This window comes from Lolium rigidum, chromosome 3 (assembly GCF_022539505.1).
Source record: "Lolium rigidum isolate FL_2022 chromosome 3, APGP_CSIRO_Lrig_0.1, whole genome shotgun sequence".
In the NCBI taxonomy this organism is placed as follows: Eukaryota; Viridiplantae; Streptophyta; class Magnoliopsida; order Poales; family Poaceae; genus Lolium; species Lolium rigidum.
In genome coordinates, this window is record NC_061510.1 from 367,744,386 (window position 1) to 367,750,903 (window position 6,518).

The following is a 6,518-nucleotide window of genomic DNA, read 5'->3' on the forward strand; positions in this document are numbered from 1 at the left end:
GCCACTTCATCCCTTTGCTCTGTTTCGGCCATCGGCACCCAAAAACCCCCAATCTCCCATAGCCATGTCTTCCTCTTCTTCCTCCTCCACCTCGTCGGTCTTCTCTGACTCTTCCTCATCTCGCGAGCCGACGCCGGAGTGGGGCTCGTTGGCGGCGCACGACATTCTCGCCCCGACGACGTGGGACAAAGAGGAACATGATTCCTCCATCTGGTCTGAGGATGACAAATCCCTGACCGATGGAGAGGGCGACCTTCAATTCCTCGTCGAAGGGGAAGAGGAGGCGGAGAGCGAGGACGACCGCTTCTCCTGGGACGATTTCACCTCCTCCGAGGAAGACGCGGAGGAGGACGACGATGACTCCCTTGAAGGTTACCCACCAGCAAAGCGCCTCCGCACTTGGTGGGACGACGACAGCGATGACGATGATGAGGAAGATGAGGCTCCCGTAGAAGGCTACGGAAGCTCCGATGAGGAGTCTATCAGCAGCTGCGCCGGAGGCAACGACAACGAGGGCAGCAACGGCCCCTAGATTAGGGATTAGTAGTAGTAGTTGGCTTTTGCCCTCTTCTTCCCTGAGCAATCGGCTCGTCCTTTGTAAGAAATCCCTCTATTAATGAAGAAAATATTCCTCAATTAATTTCGCTTCCTAGTCGACTTTGCCGATCGTCGAATGGAGTCGCCGTACAACGAGCCGATAGCAGGACATCGGCTCGCAAGGCCAAGCTGTTGCCTAACCACACGGTCCAACAGGCCTCACCAGGCCTAATTCTCGTCAAACCACCAGATTGAATTCATATCATGACTTCTGGTCCGAACCGATTCCGTTAACTTGCTAATTTGAGCTTATTCCTCTAGAGTCGATATCAGCCGTATCGGCTTTGCTATTCTCGAAGTCGACGCCCGTGCATCGGCTCGTATATATATATTTTTTTACCGGCCGATTTAAAATCGGCCTCCATACCTCATCGCCCATCATCCCACATGCTTGGGAAATATTTCTTGAGGTGTTGACCATTGACGGCTACCGGGAACTTCTCGCCGTCCAACTCTTCCAACATGTATGCATTACCCTTCAAGGCCTGGACGACTTTGTACGGACCGTGCCAATTAGGAGACCATTTGCCATACGCCTTGTCCCCGGTTCCTAATGGCAACACAGCCTTCCCATACTAGATCACCAACTTGAAACTCCTTTGGTCTAACCTTCTTATTGTAGGCACGAGCTACCCTGGCTTTGTTCTCCTTAATCTTCTCCAACGACCAAAGCCTAAGTTCTGTTGCGTCCTCAATAGTGTCACTCATCGAAGCTGCGTATTCTTCCGCCGTCGGATCATTCCGAAACGTGACACGTCTTGATCCAGCCGTAATTTCCCAAGGTAATACGGCTTCCTGTCCATAGACCAGCCGGTACGGCGAAGTCTTTATAGCTCCATGGCACGACATGCGGTAGGCCCATAACGCTTCGATAACTTCTCATGCCAATCCCTAGGGTTCTCGTCAATCTTTCTCTTGATCAGCTTGATTAAGCTCTGATTGGACGCTTCAGCTTGTCCATTAGCCTGAGCATAGTACGGAGATGATCGGATCAGTTTAATCCCCATGTCATCGCAGAACTTCCCGAATTCTTTAGAAACAAAGACCGAACCTCCATCGGTCGTGATCGTTTGGGGAATCCCGAACCTATGAATCACGTGTTCTTTCACAAACTTGATCACATCTTCTGATTTCACCTTCTTCATAGGGACGGCTTCCACCCACTTGGTGAAGTAATCCGTGATGGCCAAAATCCATTCATGTTTTTTACTCGACGCCGGATGGATTTTGCCGATCATATCCATGCCCCACCCCCGGAACGGCCAAGGCTTGATGATAGGGTTCATCGCTGATGCTGGCACCATCTGAATCTTCCCGAACATCTGGCACGCTTGGCACCCCTTGTAGTAATTGAAGCAATCTTCAAGCATGGTGGGCCAATAAAACCCTGAGCGCCTGATTAGCCACTTCATCTTGTGAGCCGACCGATGAGTTCCACGAGCGCCTTCATGCACCTCATGTAAGAGCCGATTAGACTCGCTTGGTCCCGTGCACTTGAATAGCAACCCTTCCAACGTCCTGTAGAACATGTCGTCTCCTATGAGGACATACTTCATGGCTTTGTATCTTATCCGTTTAGGTGCCCCCTGAGCCGAATCTTTTAAGTAATTGAAGATTTCGGCTCTCCAATCATTCTGTTCCAGGAATTGTACCTGAACTTCTACCCGTCGAGTATATCTATGTAACTCCGACGCCATTTGTGCGAGATTGTTGGCCTCGGTGTTTTGGGATCTTGGGACCCAATTAAAGTTGATGTACCGAAACTGTGTCATCAACTCACGATATTCCATCCAATATGGGAAAAGCGATTCACTCTCGCACTTATATTCATCCGTGAGCTGGTTAATCACCAACTTGGAGTCTCCAAAAAGCTCTACTGCCTCTGCCCCGGCTTCCAGTAGCAACTCCATCCCCTTACGTACCGCCTCATATTCAGCTACGTTGTTGGTGCAAGGGGTAGATAATCTGATGGAGAAGGAGTATTCTCCCCCCCGAGGCGACACGAGCAGAATGCCGATGCCACAACCATCGTCGCAAGCCGATCCATCGAAGAACATAGCCCATGCACGTATAGATAGTGCTGCTATATTGGTACTGATTCGCTCAGCTATGAGATCGGCCAACGCTTGCCCTTTGACTGCTTTCGCAGGCTGATACGGGAGATCGAACTCTGACAACGCAAACATCCACTTACCCAGTCGGCCTTTCAACATAGGAGCCGACAGCATGTGCTTGACAATGTCCGACTCGCATATGACGAAGATCTCTGCCGTCAAAAGGATGTGATGCAGCTTGGTGCAGGTAAAGAACAGGCAGAGGCACGGTTCTCGACCTCGGGATACCTTGTTTCCGCGTCCAACATCCTTCTCGCTGAGGTAGAAAATGACCTTTTCAACGCCCTCGTAGAGTTGCACCACTACCGAGGCGATGGACGTGTCGCCTACCGACAAGTAGATGTAGAACGGCCCGTCTTGCCGGGGCGGAACTAGCACGAGCGGCGTCGTCGCATACCGTTTAATTTCATCAAACGCCCGCCGCCGTTCCGCCCCCGGTGAAATTCGTCATCAGATTTAGTCTTCACCAGTGCCATGAATGGCTCGATTCGTCCTGACAGATTAGAGATGAATCGTCGAACAAAATTGATCTTGCCGATGAGACGTTGGAGCTCCTTCTTCGTGGTGGGCGGTTGCATGGTGCGCACCGCCTCTTGACTCTTCGGTGCCGATTTCAATTCCCCGTTCATGCACCAGAAAACCTAGGAACTGACCAGCCGTCACACCGAAGGCACACTTCTTCGGGTCCATTCTTAGTCCGAACTTCCGAGTTCGGTCTAGGACGTGCCGCAAATCATCCAAGTGTCCATCCATGGAGACATATTTGACTACCACGTCGTCGATATAGATTTCCACCAACTTACCGATCAGATCATGAAATATATAATTCATAGCTCGTTGGTACGTTGCACCAGCATTCTTCAACCCAAAAGTCATGACTACATATTCAAACAAGCCTACCGCCCTCGGTACTCGAATGCGGTCTTGTGTATATCTTCCGGAGCCATGAAGATTTGGTTATAGCCGGCGTTGCCATCCATGAAGCTCAACACCTTGTGGCCGGCAGCCGCATTGATCGGTGTTTCTGCCACGTGCATCGGATACTCGCCCTTCGGAGTGGCTCGTTGAGATCTCGGAAATCGATGGCCACACGCCATCGGCCGTCCTTCTTCTCTACAGGAACGATACCGGAGATCCACTCAAGCATACCCGCATGGCCCGATGAACCCGGCGGCCAGCATTTTCTCAATTTCTTTCTTGACTTCTTCCAGCATTTCGGCCCTCATCCGACGTGCTCGTTGCCGGAACGGCCGAAATCCTTTCTTAAGGGGGAGCCGATGTTCAATGATGCTCCCGTCTAACCCAGGCATCTCTCGTGTAGTCCCATGCAAAGCAATCCGGGTATTCTTTCAATAGAGCAATCATCCGACTCCCGAGCTGTGGATCTAACTTCTTGCCGATAAAAGTTGGTCGCGGCTTATCCCCGTGGCCGATGTCGACTTCCTCTAGCTCATCGCCCGAGGTGAACCCATACCCTAGCTTTCCGTCACCTGTGAGGTCGACGCCAAATACTGGGAGAGCCGGTGGTGCGGATAATACGGTCCGATCGCTGGAATCGGCTTCCATCTTGATCATCACCAGGATCTTCTGGCAGTGTCAGGGCCGATCGCGTGGACCAGCTCCCTCTTCATCCTTGCTATGAGAGCAGCTGCCCTCGTCACTACCCTTACCAGGGCGGTACCCAAGTTCTACCATGTTGATGTTGAACAAATGTCCTGGCTGGCACCTCCCAGGGTACATATCTTCCGCCATGTCGACGGCGTATGCAGGTGAGAAACCCTTCCATCTGATGCCATGGGAGCGGGTTCTGTGGAAAGAGCCGATGAGTTCGGCTTCGAGGACTGCCTTGATCTCGTCATGCTTCTTCTTGATCTCGTCAGTCAGATCCTCGTACTTGACCAGAGTGCTTTCCGCCATCTCGGATGTAGATGGCGATGCGGTGGATGTCGAAGACTGTCCCACCGGGCGTGCTAGAATGTGTTGCGGTCAGAAAACCACCGGCGGGCAGCGACTGGCAACACCGTAGAGCCGGGAACAACTAGGGCTGCGGCTGGCCCCAGTCCCTCGCAGCGACGGCCCGCAAAGCCTTCTCGGTCACACGTCCGATGCCGGTCGCAAGGGCGTGCCACCCGACCTATACCCGGTCAGGAAGGTGTTGGATGATGCCTCGCTTAGTTTCCTGCATGGCATACACGTAAACGTTAAATACGAGCCTCGATCGGCTCTCAGGTTATCCTGTGAATCGGCTCAAAGAGCCGATCCACCCATGATTCATACGAGGTGTACGAATATATGGTGGTCCTGCTTGATCAAGATAAATCTAAAGCGATCTACGACGATTTAGGGTTTTCACCGCATAATCGGATCATCCTACTCACGATTGGGCCTCGCGCTCGCGTACGGTGATCGTAAGCCGATCCTAGACAGGGCCTAAAAACCAACACGAGGTTGATCCCCGGAACATCCCGTCTAGGGCTAGCAAACTACACCCTACACGCCGCTGGATCCTCCAACCCTTTGTAAGGCCTAACTATTGCGGATGTTAAACTAATCCTTGAAGAACAAGGAGCAACCGTAACGGATCGGATCTACTAAACAATGATCAAGCGGGTGCCGCCCCTACACCTAAGATAGGTGTAAGGGCGGCTAGATGTATAAGGGTTGCACTACGACAAGCATATGATACGAAGAACAATGCTAACCCTAACACATCTAAGATAACTACGTTGCTCGCCATCAAAAAGGCTTCAGCACGAGCAACGCATGAACAACATAATAAGCTTATGCTGCCTAGATCGCAAGATGCGATGTAGGCAGCATGGTGCTTACCGGAAGAAACCCTCGAGACGAAGGAGTTGGCGATGCGCCGAGATTTGTTTGTGTTGAACGTTGGTTGTTGTTTATTCCATAAACCCTAGATACATATTTATAGTCCGGGGGGAATTTCTAATTCAGGCGTGCACCTAACCGTGCACGGGCCAAACTCTATCTTCTACTCTAAGATACGACCTACTATATTACAGATACACGGGCATGCTAGCCCAAACTTTGCATATAAGGCCGATTCACGTATTTCTTCCGTATATAATCTTTAAGCTCATCTTGATCGCGGCCCACCTCTGACCTGGTCAAATTCCGGTGATAACACCCTCATAGTTGTTAAGTGGTACACGATCCATATTCACTACACCAAAACTGATCATCACGTGAGATGATGTAGCTTCAATGGTGAACATCAACATGTTGATCATATCATACATATGACTCGTGTTCAACCTTTCGGTTTCCGTTGTCCCGAGGCCATGTCTGTACATGCTAGGCTCGTCAAGCAAACCCAAGTATTCCGCGTGTGCAACATGGCTTACACCCGTTGTATGTGAATGTTGAGTCTATCACATCCGATCATCACGAGATGCTTCAAAACGACGAACTATATCAACGGTGCATACGAGGGAGAACACTTTATTATCTTGATATTAATGTGAGGGATCATCTTATAATGCTACCGTCGCGTTCTAAGCAAAATAAGATGCAAAAAGGATTAACATCGCATGCAATTCATATGTGATATGATATGGCCCTTTAGTCTTTGCGCCTTCGATCTTCATCTCCAAAGCACGGACATGATCTCCATCATCAACGGGCGTGATCTCCATCATCGTCGGCGTAGCGTCAAGGTCCATGGCGCCGTCTTCATGGTTGTTCACCTCATGTAGCAACTATTACAACTACTTTGAAATACTACTCAACATGAAATTTAAAGACAACCATAAGGCTCCTGCCGGTTGCCACAATACAATAATGATC